Here is a 17300-nt window from a genome sequence, read left to right on the forward strand (position 1 = left end):
CATTAATTATTCTAGAATCTTTCTCCTTAAATAGAAAATAGAATAATTGGTAAATAGCATTTCCATCAAAGTTTGTGAAATCGGTTTGGCAGACTACAGAGATCAAAAGCTCTTGCTCAGTTTTAAGATCACCAGCTGCCTCCTGCAGATTCATTAGGTGCTTGTCTTGCTGCCCTAGTTCAAGAACATCACACATGCCCTCATTGCAGAGAAGACTTGTCAAGACACAAAAAACTAGGCTGTCCTCCTTATCTCTCAGTGCAGCTGCACAGCCCATTTGCATCCATGGTGTGTGAGACCAGCAGCCACTCCTGCCTACAGACCAGACTTTATCTAAAATCTCAGGCTGATTTTCAGTACTTGTCGATATGACTTTTGCCTCCATGGTAAGTGAACTAAAGTCAAAACACAATATCACACTGTAAGAGATAAGGGATCATAGCAAATAAAAAATTCCTTCCCTGTGAAGCTTATACACCAGGTATGAACAAGAGACAGAAAATACAATATAAACATATCATAATACTAGTTGTTAAACAGTTAATCATCTCAAAAAAAATTAATAAATTTTTGTTTGACACCATGTAAAATAAAGTTGAAAGAACAGATTGATTGTAGACAGAAGAACAGCTTCACAGATATTGCTTTAAAGCATGTGGATTAGCCAGAAGGAAAGAAATAAGGAGTTGACTTTAAATTTAACTAAATAAAAAATGAAGCTCTGAAAAGGAGGCTAGCTAGAAGCAGTTATTAATATATTGACAGTAATCCAAGGTGATAAAGTGGGATTAGGCTACGAAGAATCTGAAGAATCTCAATGGGCCCTGCTCAATGGGATAAAGTTTTGTTCAAGGCCCTTTTATCAAGAAAATTTTGTCTGCTCATTCCTCCTGAATTTGGTTAGAAGACTGATGAGGGAGTAACGAGCGAAAGCACTCACCCTCAAAAAGGTGTAAGCAATACACCCAACCAAACTGTTCAATGTAACATTTCAATGCGTGTTTGACAGACTGCCCTAGATCAGAGTTGTATCAGTTATTGATGGTAAAACAGTTTAGTAATACTACAAGCCTCCAGTTTTGCACATTTGGCAGGTGTCTGTGCCTTAGTATCTGCATCTGCATGATATAGCTGAGTGTAGTCTGTGTTAATCAGCGTTAGCAATACAATATCTAGAAAGTAAATCGTTTAAGATATATTTTTTCTCAAACCTTTCAGGTTCACTTTCGTGAATAGGAACAAATTATTTCAATAATACAGAAGATAAATTTTGTCACAGCCCCGTACCAAAGTTACTTATTGTACCCCCAGAATTGAATCAAACCAAACTTAGGCCATTTTGAAAGTAAAGCTGCCAGTCATACGCAAAAGCTAGATTTTTAAATATTGCAAAACATCTGGTAAAAGTCAGATTTCCTCAAGAAGGTTTTTACATCTATTTCATAGAGCCTATGTGCATATACAGGCATAAGTGAGAATCATGTTCATATTCTCTAGAAATTTATACTGAGAAAATTTTATAATCAAGTTTTTATCTTTAGTAGAGGTTATATAGCATATATTGTGATTAACAGTCCACAGTTATGAAAGGAAGTTAAGATATTTTAAACACTATGCAAAAGCTTTATTTCTTCAATTTCAGCAGAGGTAAACCTTAATACGAGAAACCTTCTTGTGGACATAATTTATTCAAAAGATGCCCCTAGATTTTCTACACAATGTTTATAACTGCCTTTATGAACTGATGGAATCAAGACCTTGAAAATGTGACCTGTCAAGTCCACCTCTCAGCCACTGTCTGTCTGAAGTTGGTATCATAGATTCACTAGCATTTATCTATTGCAAATATTTATAGCATGGCTATATTTATTAATACTTGAGCCTGCAAAGCCACCACGTTTGTCTCACCTGTTGCTTCTCTTGGCTGACAGACTGCTGGTTTCAGGTGTGAGCAAGCAGGTAACCAGCAAGAGAGGAGCAGCTGGGAAGCTCTATAGAAACTATGAGAGTGTGGGAGTTTGTAGGTTATTTGTACTGCAGTATGTTCTCTCTATTTTACTGACAACAGTTTGATGTCAAGTTTCATTGTTTCCGTACAGGGAGGCCAATTTTCAGCTATCTGGCCAAGATAAATTATGCAAAATTCTGCAAAGAATGTGATTTTTACTGCTGGAAAAATTACTGGAGGTCTTGAGACATATAAGCTGAGATATCCTGGAACAAGACACACCTATGATTATAAAAGAAAAAGAGACTTGACAAAAGATATTTGAACTTTATATGTGGGATGATAGCTTGTTCAAATATTTTTTTACAAGTGGAATTGAGGCAGGAAGTATTGTAATATCTTTTCTGAGGAAGTGGATGGCCAAAAGCTCAATTTAGAGTCTCAGTGTTTCCAAAGGTTGATCAGGACGTGTAAGCTCAGGCTTTGGCTGAAGCTTCCATGAAAAAAACACAATCTTATCTACCTCCTTTGTGACTTTCTTACCCTCAATTTTTTCCTTATTCCAGGATCTCATAGTGATACTTGGTCTTGGCTCCTAAAATAATAACCTAAATAATACATACTCCTTTAGTGCAATGAAATGGGCACTTAATAGGCTGTGTTGGCCAAAACCCACATTGTTATTAAATATTAAATATTAAAAATAGCTGGTTCTATTCTGATGTTCAATTAATCTGTAAATAGTTCTGAAATTAGCTGGTTGGTCTGTTTTGCAAATAAGACATGTATTTTCATTATTTTCATCAAAATGCAATTAAATTCTCCACTTGAAAAAATTATTTACTTAAGTATTGTCTATGACTTAATTCCAAGGCTGAAAACAAATGACAATATTTTAAAAAATCACAATCTCTGTATTTCTATTACTTCCAGAACCTTTCTCTATCTTCTAGTTCTTTTCTTTTTAAGCTGTAGAATATATTTATGTGTAACAGAAAGCCATGATAGTAAAAAACTGCTGTCTGAGAAAACAAAGAACAATTAATGAAGAAAAAAAGTCTACAATGGAATGCCTGTTATTTTCCCTTAAGTGATACATTAGGTCCAGGAAATCACATTACAATTTGATGTATGTGTCACTTTAAGAGTGATTCTTGGGTTGTGGAGGTATCTTTGTGTCGTATGATGTAAGTACTTTTATTGAGTAGGTAAATGTGTAATAGCTAAAAGCCTCATAAATCAGCTAAATGTTCTCCCAATTTATAGAGAATATTTGGTCTGGGAACATTACCATCTAGTGAGCTTCTGAGAAAAAGAGAAGACATGGAGAGTGATGGAGATGGATATATCGGATTATTTTTTGGATATATGATATCTGAGGCCGCCTCTTCGTTTCTTGCGTCTTTTGTACTCATTAACACCTGTGCAAGTGTAATGTACTACCATTAATTTAAAATTAAAGTTTTCTGCTTTCTTACTTTAGCACTTTTATAGCTGCCTACCATAGAGCAGAGTCACACAGAATGAAACACAGGATAGGTTTTCAGTCCTAAGATCTTTCTCTATTAAACAACAGTAGCAATGAACAAACCATTTTGAGAAATTAATCTAGCCATTGCTTTCAGCATTTCAGTCCACCCCTATTAAAGCAATTAAATAAAATTTTTCTAATTTCAAGTACACATGGCTAATATTCAGTCTGTCTCTGCATATCAGTTCTTAGTGGAACAATGGGGGACTTTCAAACCTGTATTTATAAATATATATATAAATATATATATACTAGATATAAAAGAAACAGTATCACATGGATTCACTTTGACTCTCCTTTACAGGATTCTTTATGTAGTACTTACCAAGTACATTAAAAGTATTTCATATTTAGCAGCATTTGTCAGTAGTATTATAATCTGTACACTATGATGAGTGCATGTATTGACTGAAGCTGAACTTTTGAACCTGTTGCAACATCAGACAGCAAAGAATTGTTATTTATTTGCCATATTGCAGTTATAAAATTAAATAACTATTTTCTGTGGTTACTCGAGAGCAGGTGTTGAACAAGCCTCTGATTGCTAAATGGATACTTCAACATATTTTTGAAACTGTGATTTGTGAGGGCACTGATGCTTTGAGGCATTACTTGTTGGATTGTTCACCTATTCATATTTTATACAGCTGAATACCTTCCACTTTAAGTCTCATCAGAGGCCTTTAAAAACCTTGTTTCACACAAAGTAATTTTTCATCAGGCAAGTATGGAAGCAGTGACAGTTTAAAGTTTCTTTTTCTTTTCCTTTCTGAGCCACAAAAGTGGTACATAAGGCATCAGTCCTTGGAAACATGACCTACTGTAGGATTTATCGTCTGTGTGAAATAGTTAAAATTTCCCCTATTAAATGCAATTGTCTTTGGATGTGTAATCCTTTCTGGACTATTTTCCCTGCAATTTAGGACTGACACATTAAATTTTTGGGGAGTTAAGAGCAAAAGATTGTCTGACACACAGCTTCCTGATAAAGAAAACAGTGCATCGAGTATCTTATCTTAGAATGTCCAAAGTTACTATTACCACAAAACCAGTTGGAAAAAAAAGGTGGGTCATTTGATATATTTGTCCAGGAAGAATACAAGGCAAGGAAAAGATGCTAATCCTAACAGAGTTATAAGAATGGAGGCATCTTTTCCTGATCCAACTCTTTTGGGTTGAGGGACTGCTGTTCACTTGAGCTGTTTGGTGCACGCATGACTCTACTGTGGGATAGGCTGGCTCGAGCATTAGCAGGCACAGAGGGTTACACAATGTTTCTGGCTTTCTTTGCAATCTCTAGGCTCTAGCCCAGTGTTAAGAATTACATCCAGGCTGGTAATGTGGCACCCCAAGATGTATTTCTATATGCCATCCCACTCGAATTCTACCTGACCACTTTACTGGCTCTGAATGACACTTAAGTTCAATCTGTACTGGTAAATGATCTGCTTAGCAAGGTCTATAAAACACTAACAAGGTTAGCAATTTCTGTTGAAGAATGGTCCTGTTCAATTATCCTAATAATTCCTCTTTGACCTTAACCTCTCTAGAAAATAGAGCTCATACAATGTGCCTTAATTCTAGCTTTCCCTCCTCCAGAGCATAACCCAACTCTTTAAATTATATTTTTCCCTAAGCTTTTTCATGCTAAAATACACCTTCCTAAAAACTCTTTTCCAGCCCTATTTAGCCAAATCAAACTGCCATTTTTTTCCTCAAGAAATTTCCTTCACTTGCTGAAACACACACACACACACACACGCACACACACACTCACACACACACACACGTACACAGTGAAATCTGCAAAAATTTTCTAAAACAAAGTAAAGGCTTAGATGTTCAAGGTTTATAGAATTAGGAAATAAAAGGCCAAACACGTCTGCCTCTATAAATATGGTGTCAATTTCTAGAACTGTGATCAATATAAAATTTCCCTCAAAATAAAATAAATATCAGTGGCAGGATACTCAAATGAAAAAAAAATTTTGTAGGTTGTGTTGATGTTTTTCTTTGTTCTACATAGTCCTGATGAAAAATCTCAGACACTTGTTGTAAAAAAAAATGTAAAATGCTGAAATCAGACTAATAACTGCAACTGTCATGGTGATGCCATAAAGAGTGCTAGTGTGATCCTTCTAATCTAGAAATGAGCTTAATCATAGTATAGATGTTTTGTCATCAGCCTGCTGTCAAGATAAATAATCTTCCTCTACTGTATCTACATGACAAATGTCAGTCAAAGCAAGATGGAATCCTTTGAAGGGAAATTGTAATCTATAAAATATATATTTTTGAGACAGGATTGATTTGAACATCAAATGAAACTATTTGGCTTTGTACTGAAACACAGTAATTTTTTCCTAAGGCTTCAGCAGATACTCTTGGGCAGATTCTCTTGGGCAGTCTTATATAACTGCGGAACTCGAAGTTCTAGAAGTTACTATATATGATTGGCCAATATAAGAGAAAAGATCATGCTTAGAGAAAAATTGTAGTTCTTTGTTCTTGCATTTATGTCTTAGTTATGCTCAGGGGTCCTCATCCAAATTCCAGTGAAATCAATGAGAGCTGGAAAAGGCCATCATAGCATAAACCTTGTGCCTGCAGGTTTTTTCATCTTGATGTAAAAAGAATAGGCATATGGCTTTGAACATGTGAGAGGGAAAAAACTGCTGCTTCAGGAAAGGACTATGGGGATATTTTTCTAAGATATAAAAGGAGGTAGGCACCTAACTGACTTGTGCCTTTGAAAATACTTGACTTACCATCTAATAAAGCAATATTACCAAACAGAAGTATAGATTCTTCTTGGTGAGCTGATCTTGAATAAAAGCTCTATTATTTTTTCACTAATAATTCTTTGCCTATTTTTAGGATTTTTTTTTTATTTGTAGTACTTATTAAGTGTTCAGTCCTGTTAAAAATCCAATGTTTTTAAAGTCCTTCTTATCTTAGCAACTAAAGATAGGAACCACACTAAATAAATGAAAAAAGGAAAAGAATGCTTCAATTCACTGTGGCAGCTTCAAGGGCAACAGAATACCTAGCACAGCACACAAAAATGCTGTGGTAGCTTCCTCAATTTGCCTCAGACATAACACACGGGCAGTTTTTCTACTTGTATACATGATTCCTTAGATAATAAATGGAAGCACATAAGCATTAAAATAGTTTTGTATTTTTCATATCACTATTACTATGGTCCTGCTAAAATCACCTATCTAGAAAAGGTTTAATTACTTTCAAAGACACTAAAAAACTCTGCATCTATTTCAATACTAAACATATTTCAGAAGACTTCCACTTTGCAAGTAAATCCATTAATGCAAATTAGTATAACTGGTTTGTGCAAAGGTTTACAGTTTTCCAAAAAAAATTGATTTCTCTAATCTTCACATAAAGATGTTGATAATGAATTCTGACATACTGTCTGCTTCTGTAGATAAAGCCATCAAGCAATTCTGTTTTGATTCAACAAAAATAACATTACAAGGCTTCTAGATTATACATGGATTAAAAAATCTAACTTCAGTTTTGAGGAAAGCATCTATGTTGGAAAAAATAACTAGCTTTTCAATTGGCATGTGGAAGAATTAACATCTGAAGATATAAATGAAACATTAAGAACAAACTGATTTTTTTGATAATTCCAAGTTATTTGGACTCAAGAAAGGCTGATCAACTCCATACAGAAAAGATTGTTTGGAACTTACAAATCTGAATTCTAATGTCTGCATTAAATTTTTCTTCCTAAGGTCAAGCTTACTGTCAACTATTTGCTGAGGAACCTTCAAACCATTCACATGATTTCTTCCAGGTATATACATGAAAAACTGATGCGCAAATGCCTGTGCCTCTTGGCTGAATAAAGTGCCTCTCTATATTTTGGTGACATTTCTACATTCACCCTTCAGGAAGCAAATGATCACAAAATATGGAAGGCAAACTGGCTCTGATTCCCTGTAGATCACTTTTACACAGATGGATTTCTATTGCATCAACAGAAATACTTAATGACTTTCAACAATTTCTTTTTTATTGTGTGCTGTGGGTCTGGGTTTTTTGATTTGTTTTGTTTTGTTTTTGGGGTATTTTGTTGTTAATTAGAGGTCAATTGGTGGTAAAACAATGCAGCTAGGACACCTAATTGGCTGCATATATGTACATGGTTACTTAATATGAAAGTGTTTCTTTATGTAAATGAACCCTGAGATTTGAGGATGAATGCTGCAAATCAAGCAGTGTTTTCTGCTCAGCCTTTTTCACCAGCACTTAGGTGGACCTGCAATCACTGAGGAAGGGACCTTGATTACAACTGTCTGGAATGTCATCTGAAAACTCCTACTGGATGTGGTCCATCACGTGTTTAGCACGCTAACAGTTCTGGCAGGAATGAGTTCCATGAACAATGCTTTTGTTTGTTTTTACCACAGCATTTATGCTATTCAAACTCCAGGGAAAACATGGATTAGCATCCAAATTGCATTTGATTCATAACTGCAATACTGTCCTCCTTATTCTGAAAATTATCTAGTGACAGCAACTCCATCTAGTCTGAAAATATCACATATTACTCATCAAAAGATGGAAAATTACATATAATGATGTGTTCTTAGCTCATCACAGAGAATTCTTTCCCCATTTCATAGCAGATCATAAGAGCAAAAAAATTTCTAGACTTCCATGACTTAGGTTTTTTCTCATATGCTCTCAAGAAGCCACATAACAGAAATAAAACACTTGCATCTACTAACAATTTGTTCCTTAAGGCTTTTAAAATTACTTTTTAAATAAATAAAAGTGAGAATGCAAATTCTCTCTGGAGAATGTAAAGACCTTGCATGATCTGAACCAGCTTCTAAATTTTCACTTGCAATGTTCACAAGAGTAACACCTATAGTCACATAGACAAACAACTGTCTTACTATTTGTTATATCCATTTATAGATTTTCAGTCTGTAAATCTAGCAGCTACAGCTAGTGTTTAAGATATCTATAAAGTTGTGACTGTTAGACTTCAAGTAATTTTTAATCTATTTCTATCTCCTTTACTGCTTTAAACTATAGATTTTCTCAGTTCCTCCATCTTTTAAACTATCTAGATGTAGCAAAATAGTAGAATTACTAGTTGTTTTTTCTTATTACCTCATACTGTCTGTCAAATGTTATTATACTCTCCTTCAGCTCTGACATCTACTTTGTAGCCCACATTAATGAAAATGACAATCGACCCAAGTCCTCTATTCTTGCTTCAGCAGTCCTACAGGGGAAAATAGTTCTTCAGAATAGAAGGCAAAAAAATAAAACAACAGGAAAACCTCACTATGAAATAAGTGGACTTAAAATCACTCATAGACAAACAAAATACTTTTTCCTACTATTTTTTTTTTTAATTTATACCACAGACTGGTCAGATAATGCGGATCTCTGACAACAGCAGCCCTGAGGAACAATTTTAACATACAATCTTCCATAAATAAAATCAAGCAGTGAAAGCCAACCTACATCTGCCAACACAGGGAACCAAAGGCAATTCCCCAACAGAGGACCCAGCATTCCAGTGTTCAGACTCAAAATACCTGAAATGCCACCCAGTTCACTATACATGCAAGCTTCCCTTCCTAGCATGTTCTTTGGCATTTTTAAACAGGTCTTTTGTCTTTCTTCACCCTGAGTCTTTTAGGTCATTGCAAATTCTCTCAAAAAATTAGAGGAATATCAAAAGGGGTTGACTTATACAATGAATGAGTCCCTCTGAAGACCTGTACTAACATGGCTTAGTGAGTTCTGGCTATAGTTTGTCATTTCAATTACTTTGGGGGGAAAAAAGCCAGTTTACTTCATAGTACCTGGGTTTCAAGGCATAAATGCTGACTTTCTTAAAGGTTGCTTTTTGTATTGCCTGACATTGTTTTCAACAAATACTTTTCTGTTTACTCTGTTCAGCAAGTAAAAAGACCTTAATATTGATGAAACAACATGCTTAGTAATGACTTGTTAGGGTTATAAAACAATTATGGAATATTTCATGGCAGGACTACCTGTTTTTCTTTTGCTGTGTTTGACATTTCCAACTTTAAGCTCAGACTTAAAACACAGATAAAGCTACAACACTGAATGTGCACCAGTAATTGGTTCCAAGCACCTCCTCTGCAGCCTTTATTATCAACAGCATTACACAGATTGCTACTGTGATAACACCTCAAGCTCTTGTTCCAAATGGTCATATGAAAAGATTTTGCTCACTTTATTTGTGGTTGAGGACAAAGAATAGAAAGAAGAATATTGCACAGTCACCCTTATTCATATGAGTTGTATAGAGAGACTAGGGGCTACTTTATGTTTCTGCTTCCTCTGTATTAAATGCTCAGAGCAGCCAACATGACATTTCAGAGAAAAAGATCTGAATATGTCCCTTTTTACAGTCTTGTTTAAAACACTGACCACAGCTCATGCTTCTCCTGTGTTTTGTTCATGTGTCTCAGTATGAATTGCTTCTGTGGAGAGGACAATGCCAGTTTTTAATTGTGAAGACTGCCAAGCCATTTGTTCTGTTCTTGTGATTTGGGCAGCATGGCTCCCACCATGTGTGTGATGTGAGTTATTCAGTATTTGCTGCTGTGCCATTCAATGGCAAGTTCCTTCTGGCAGCCAACCAGCCCACACCAGTGGCATTGCCTCAGCTCGGGATAACTTCCTGTGATACTGAGATACCTACAAAGGAAAATTCAAAAGTCAAAAAACTTCACTTAAAGAGGATTTCTGTTACTGGCAAAAGGACAAAAATATATTCAGATTTCAAAAACTGTAATGAATGCTATATCATGCAGACAGCTGGGATTTAAATGTTACAAAAACCTTTTTCTGTTTTTCTTCTGCAGTGGCAGACATCCATGCAGAGGGTGTCTCTGAGGTCAGGAATGGGAATCTTGGGAAAAGGATGCACACCCATCCCAGATCTTCTCCTGAAGATGTGTCCCATCATTTTGCTGGTAATTCCTACCATCTCACTAGTGGGCCTTTGAAGCTCCCAACTGGGTTCCAGGCCCCTGGGTCTCAGACTTTTGAACTTTCTGCATGACCAGTCTGAATGACATCTGGTAAGTATAATAGTCTGCATTAATCAGATACAAGGTCAATTTCCTGCTTCCTAATAGCTAGTGTTTAGAATGGATATCAAGTTCTGGAGAGTAGAGGTTTTAATTCATACCAATCTGTTTGATTTTATACCTGTTGTTTGTTTGAATTTCAGCCAAAATTTTGGCCGTAATGTTTCTTGGCTTCAGTGATGTCTTTTGGAATAAGTTCTGGAGTGCAATTTTGCATTAAAGAAGAAAGGTGTTTTGGAGCAACAGTTTTTTGACTACTTCTTCCCACTTCAGAAGAAGCTTGCTTTTTTTTTTTTTCATGAAAGACAGACCCTCAGTCTGTGTCCTTCATGCTCTTTAGTAAAATATGCAACTTGATTACAGAAAACCTTCTTATTTCAAAAATTAACCCCCTCCACATTCTTCTATTCTCTTTCATACAAGTGTTTTGCAAATTCCAGATTCTCTCTATTGATCAAATCATCTTTAAATTCTCTAACTTTATAGAAATCATATGACCTATGTATGGATGATATTCTAGATATGAGAAAAAAGGTGATGTATATAAGTATGTTACATAGTTTCATTATTCTCTACCACTCCTTTCATCCAACATTTCATTTGCTCTTCGAATGCAAATGCACATTGAACTTATGCCTTCATTGAACAGTTTTCAATAATTCTGAGGTTCATTTCCTGAGCTGATATAATTAATTTAGAAGCATGTGAGTGGTATGAGCACTTAAGGTGTCTCCCTTCCTGTGTCAGCTCTTCTTCTCTGTGGTATCACTGCTGATTTTCATCTATCACTCTGTTGTCTGTTCATTTTACATACATATATATTCAAAAACCTTTTTTTTTCTGATTAAAATTCTCATTTGCTTCTCTTTTCTCTGGTCTCACCCCCATTAGCATAACATATGCATATCTTCCTATGTTTTTCTTTTTTGTAGCTTATAGTAACACATGTTGTCAGATACATCTTAAAACACTAAACACGTTGTATGTACTGATTTCCTCTTTCCCTCTCCTTTATTAATACATTCAAAGAAATTGAACAGATTGATTCTCCATTGTCACAAATCATACTGATTTAACCACTCTTATTAGATGACCTTCCAGGTGTTTTATTACTTTGTTTTAAAATTTCATTTCAACATTTTTACCAGATACAGTTTTTACTCCTCTGAAATTCCTTATATCACCCATGCAGTATTTAAAATATCTATGATATGCTTTAAGCTATATCCTAACCCTTGATAAAAGGAGTAAATTTATTACTCAGAATCACTTGACAATTACCTGAGTAAACCTGAGGAGGAAATGATCACATGAGTAGCGTCTGATTTCGGTGGAAATTTCATATGAATGAAGGATGAGACCATCACTGTTCCTCCATGTGGATATTCCCATGACTGAACTACTCCAACTAATGCTTTGCACTACATACCAACTCATCATTCTGTACCATATCTATAGGTATCAAAGTATTACTTGACAAAAGGAGGTAAAAAACTAGTGCTTGTCTGGTAAGGTACCAATCAAGATGTGTAAGGGGCAAATTCTTGCCCTTAGGTACCAGCTGCTTTTTAATCTTATGCAGTCACTATTGTAAAATTTAAATTAAGAAGTAGAAGACAATGTTCAAAGCTGAATGGAAATAGATGAAGGAAAAGTCTCTTAGCTGACACTAGTCTTTGATGTGTGCTCATCTGAGAGAAAACTTTGTCCAGAACTGTATTTACATTTGTTCTGTAAGTATTACTGCAAGAGGGCTTATGAGTGTAGGGAACATATGGAGAGGCTGGCAGGCATGGATTCCCTGGTGTGGTGGTTAGAGACTTTACTCTGAAAAGGCAAGCTTTGAAAATTCATTTGAACACTATAAAATACACAACTAGTATGCCAAGTAAATCTGTATTTTAAAGAGTACTACTATTGTGAAAAAGAATTAAATATTTAAAGAAAAAATGCAACTTTGTAATTTAAATAATTATTCTATAAGTCTATATCATAGTCTAACATTGCAAGCTAAATTAATTCTCAGCCCTTTCACATAATGACTATGTCAAATCCAACAAGTTTCTTTGAATTATTTTTTTAGTATCTGGGCTCCCCCACCTTTACTTATTTATTATTTATTGTAGTATTTGCTCTTTAAAATTCTGAAAAATTTTCTGATTCCATAATGACAGCAATTCCCTTCCTCAAGGGTTCTTTCCATTGCAAGATGTCCCTCAGTTAGACTAAGCTTCATCCACAATCCATCAAAATCGATGGGACAAATTTTAACAAATTTCAGTGGATGTTACAGCATGTGTTGGAAATGTGCAGCTAACTTCTAGCTCCTCTATCCTGACCATGTTTAAACCATTGGTGCAATTTAAAATATCATTTACACTGAAATACTTGATGAATCACAGACTGCATGTGTCTAGATTTCTTTATCAATGTAAAATATAAAATGACAGCTAAGTATTTTTTATTGAACTTGGCTACTACCATTGCAACTATTTCAACTCCTGGATATAAAGGTCATGACTATTCTCTCTGTTAAACTTGGATTTATATGTTACATACATGTATGTGTGTGAGTGTATACACTAGTATACATTATTATCAAAAGGAGGTCTAAGGAGAACCTCCATCATTAGAATCATAGAATCATAAAGGCTGGAAAAGAGTCCAAGGTAATCATGTCAAACATTCAAACAAATACCGGCATACACAATAAACTATATCACTAAGTGCCACATCTACTCTTTTTTGAATGCTTCCAGGAATTATGAGTTCACCACTTACTGGGAACCTTGCTCCAATACTTAACCACTCTTTCAGCGAATAAATTTTCCCAATATTCAATCTGAATCTCCCTTAGTGCAACTTGAGGCTATTGCCCCATGTCCTGTCTCTAGTTGCCTGCATAGTGATGAAGGATTAGCAGAATGCTGGGGATTTTAGAGCCTTTTTTGCCTCATTGTCTATTAGTAGTACCAGTCATTCTTTTGGTACCCAATCCTCTGAGATGGAGAAGGGGTCGGGAACACAATAAAACCCCCATAATCCAAGGAATTAGAGTGTCCAGGGAAAGGCAACATTGCTAGTGAAGTGTCTTATGAGGACGGGCTGAAAGAGCTGGGGAAAAGGAGGCTCAGGGGAGACCTTATCACTCTCTACAATTACCTGAAAGAAGATTGTAGCCATGTGGGGGTTGGTCTCTTCTCTAAATTGAAGTTGGACATTTTTTAGATGATCTCAGAAAAAGTTATTTTATTCAGAAAAAAATAGATTATATGTAAACTGCAAGCAAAATAATTATTTTTAAAAGATTGATCTCTAGTTATATAAAATTTGCATTCCAAAATAAAGGATGAACACATTCATGAATATTAGACTTCTAGAAGAAAACTGAAGCAAATGAAGTCATTAGTCATTTGAACATCTATTTCTGCGTGGGAGATCAGTTTATGCAAGCATGAGGAACATGTACATCACCTGGAGAAGCACAGTATCTAATGCTACAGCTCCTACCTGTGTGTCATAAACAAAACACTGCAGTGGTGACTCACAATGGAAATGAAAGATTCCACAGAAAGAACTATTACAAATGATTATTATAAATTATCAGAATGGTACTACCCATAGGATTTCACTTTTTGTATGTGTTATATTTCTCCTGTAGCACTCTAAAAAACAATCACCATCTATCACCCCCTTGTTATCAGGAAGTTACTGTTCTTGGCTTTATTTTAGAACACTTTTTAAAAATGTTTGAAGTTAATTTTGGTCAGGTGACCTGTTTCCTTTTACCTCATTTTCTATTCTGTTCTGTTCTATTCTATGTTATTCTATTCTATTCTGTGCTATTCTATTCTATTCTGTTTTCACAACATCCTTTAAACAACTTTAGTATTTGACTGCCTTCCAAAAATGCACTAACTAATGTTACTAACATCTGTCATGTGTAGTTCATTTTCCCTCTCATCTTCTCTGCAGGGACAGGATGAGAGAGAAAATGAACCACACATTGTGTGTGCAATGTAGTGTTTATATGCATATGCATTATGATAGAGTCTTTAATTACATGCTCTCATCTTGTTTTCCCACAGGACCCCTGCCTCATTCAGTGCACAGGACAAACACATGTGAGAGATTTCAGAGTGCATATGCAGCCACCAGTTTAGCAGTTCCTGACATGTTTTTTTCATCTGATCTGGTGCTTTTAAATGTATGTTTCCTCTTCTCATGTCCTTTTTTTTTCATCTTCACATATTATTGGTATTTTCTATAGAAAGAATAGCAAGACGGTACTCATAAGAAAATTGAAGAGAAGTAAGGTATTTATCAGACCTGAAAACAATACACAGTTAATTCCTCAAGCCTCAGTACACCTTTACATATAATCCCAAAGTGGGATTCAGGAAGAAAAAACAGGGGATGTTTTTCCCACCTGCTCCACCCTGCCTGAAAATTGAGGTATGTAATTATGAATCTGTGAAGTTGGAGGAAGCAAGAATACTGCTAGTATGGAGGCTTTGAAAGAGATACTTGCATGCTTCCACTTGGCTTGGACTTTTTATGTATCTGTGTCATCCAAAATCATACCTTTTGCAAGTAACCAGTTAGAGCTAATTTGGAGTCCTCTCTGTTACCATCTGGTACATGATAAGCCTAACTCTTCACATTAAATTACATTATAAACTTGCACAAATAATCTCTCAAAATGCTTATTATCTTGGAATCAAAATACTAAGAGTTATTATTTGTTATCTTGGGGTTTTTTCCCCTAATGAAGACTTTTTGCTTATTCCTAATCAATGAGTTGATATTTTTGTGGGTTGTTTTTTTCTTTTTTTTCTTTTAGTTTTGCTTACAATACCTGAGTGTGTAATGACAAGAACACTGCAGATAAAACATAAATATCATGCATTCTTTTCCTTTTTCTACATACATCTTAGTTCCAACTCCTTTTAAATACAATATGCTTCCATATTTTACCGCAGGTAACTATTTTGTCATTTCAGAATGCTTCCAGAACCACTTTTGACTGACTGTCATAAAGATTTGTCTAAATGAAAGCAGACATAGTTTTCTTTTAATTAAATAAGATTTTTTAAAATTAGATAAGATTTTTTTTTTTAATTTGTTGATAGAAACTTTGTAGTTTCATGGATATTACTGCTGATTTATAGAGGTAAAAGTTTCCCCTCTGCTGCTGTGTGCAGTCGTTTCCTACAAAAATGGGCATGGATGCTGGCTTGTGTGCATGTTTTGCAAGTAGTTGCCTACAGTAGTAGATTAACTCCATCTGTTAGTCCACAGGCAGGGCCATTTGAATTTTGCCTGTGAAATCTGAACCCAGGCTAAAGAGGGAGTCTGAACTCAAACCTTTTTTTAACTTCAGATTGTCTGAGCCAATATAAATGTATTGCACTATGGAAAGGAGCCCTTTTAAATCCACTTCAGACCAAACTTGGAAATGTTTGAACAGCTTAAAGCTTTTAACCTTGAATCTCATTGTAGCTTAATGGGGTGTTTTTGTTTGTTTGGGGATGTTTTTATTCTTGGTGGGTGAGGAAGGTATCCAGATTTTCAGCTATGGATCTTTGATCTCTGCTTCTTTGCAGTGATTCCACTGCTTGTTCCAGCTGCAGTACACCTATCTTGTGAAGCAAAGCGCAAAATTGCATTGCTTGTACATGTGGCTCTCTATAACAAAATTGAAGAACTTACATTTGCACTGGAAGGTTTTCAGTTCGTAAAAGGTCAAGTGTAAATTTTTAAAGCCTCAATACATCTAAATCCAGGCCTTTGGGAGAAATATGTTTTCTACCTGGATTGTATATCTGTCCTCATACCAAGAAGTCTGAGTGTCTGTTCCAGAATGTTTGAATGCAGTGCAAACAAGTATCAAAGCAAATATTACATGTCTGTTAATGAACATTTTCAGAGCAGTTATGTGATGTTTGACAGGATTTTTCTTTTGCTGAGTAAATCTCCTCCAAATGTTCATAAGTGTTAGCTTAGAAGTATATAGTGACATACATACCATAAACACAGCTGTTCCCGGGAAAATGTATTTCACAGGTCCAACACTGAGGATTTCTGTTTGATATTTCAAAAAAAGTTTCAAAAAGCATTCATGATGCTATGAAGACCTCATTCCTGCTTTACAGAGAGTAGAACTGCATGCCTGTTTGATGGCAAATTATCCGAGATGAGTGAAGAGGAATTTTGGCTAACTGTGAAGAGAACAGAGGAGCCCTTTCTGCCTTTTGATGTGGTGTATGTGGTGTCTAGAAGGGGGGCAGGCAGAGAGCAGGGGGAAGCTTTGCTATCCAGCCCTCTTTTTCATTCCCCAAAGCAATTTGGGATTTTCTGTTTCTGTTTCTGTCACCACTCTTATCAGTACAAATGTACACATATCAGCACTCTAACAAAAACTACAGACATGCATGCTCCCTGCCAATCCCACAAATCTCCCTGTCCAGTCTAATAATTACAAGGTATTCCAAAGAAATACCTGGATTACAAAGGAGCTGGTATATCATCCTGTATTATCTCTTGCTGCAGGGTGTGAGTTTAAAAGACAGCATTAGCATAGTTTTTGATACTTTATTACTTGCATTTATTTTAACCTATTTCAAATGTGATCTGTGTCAGTAGTATGCTTATACTGCAGCTTTTACTGGGAGAGGAATACACTGCTATAGACAGGCATATGTGGTAG

General features: G+C 35.5%; 1 protein-coding gene across 3 annotated transcripts in view; it reads left to right on the forward strand.

The window, feature by feature from the left end:
* Window positions 1-15648, forward strand: part of LOC106629487 (uncharacterized) — a 261896-nt gene extending 246248 nt beyond the window's left edge. For all 3 annotated transcript variants that reach the window (XR_012580792.1, XR_012580791.1, XM_074542767.1), the window contains 2 exons: window positions 10364-10582; window positions 14680-15648. The gene's annotated coding sequence lies outside the window, so the exon portion shown is untranslated. The remainder of the gene's footprint in view (window positions 1-10363; window positions 10583-14679) is intronic.
* The last annotated feature ends 1652 nt before the right edge of the window (window positions 15649-17300 follow it).

Source organism: Zonotrichia albicollis, chromosome 6 (assembly GCF_047830755.1).
Source record: "Zonotrichia albicollis isolate bZonAlb1 chromosome 6, bZonAlb1.hap1, whole genome shotgun sequence".
In the NCBI taxonomy this organism is placed as follows: Eukaryota; Metazoa; Chordata; class Aves; order Passeriformes; family Passerellidae; genus Zonotrichia; species Zonotrichia albicollis.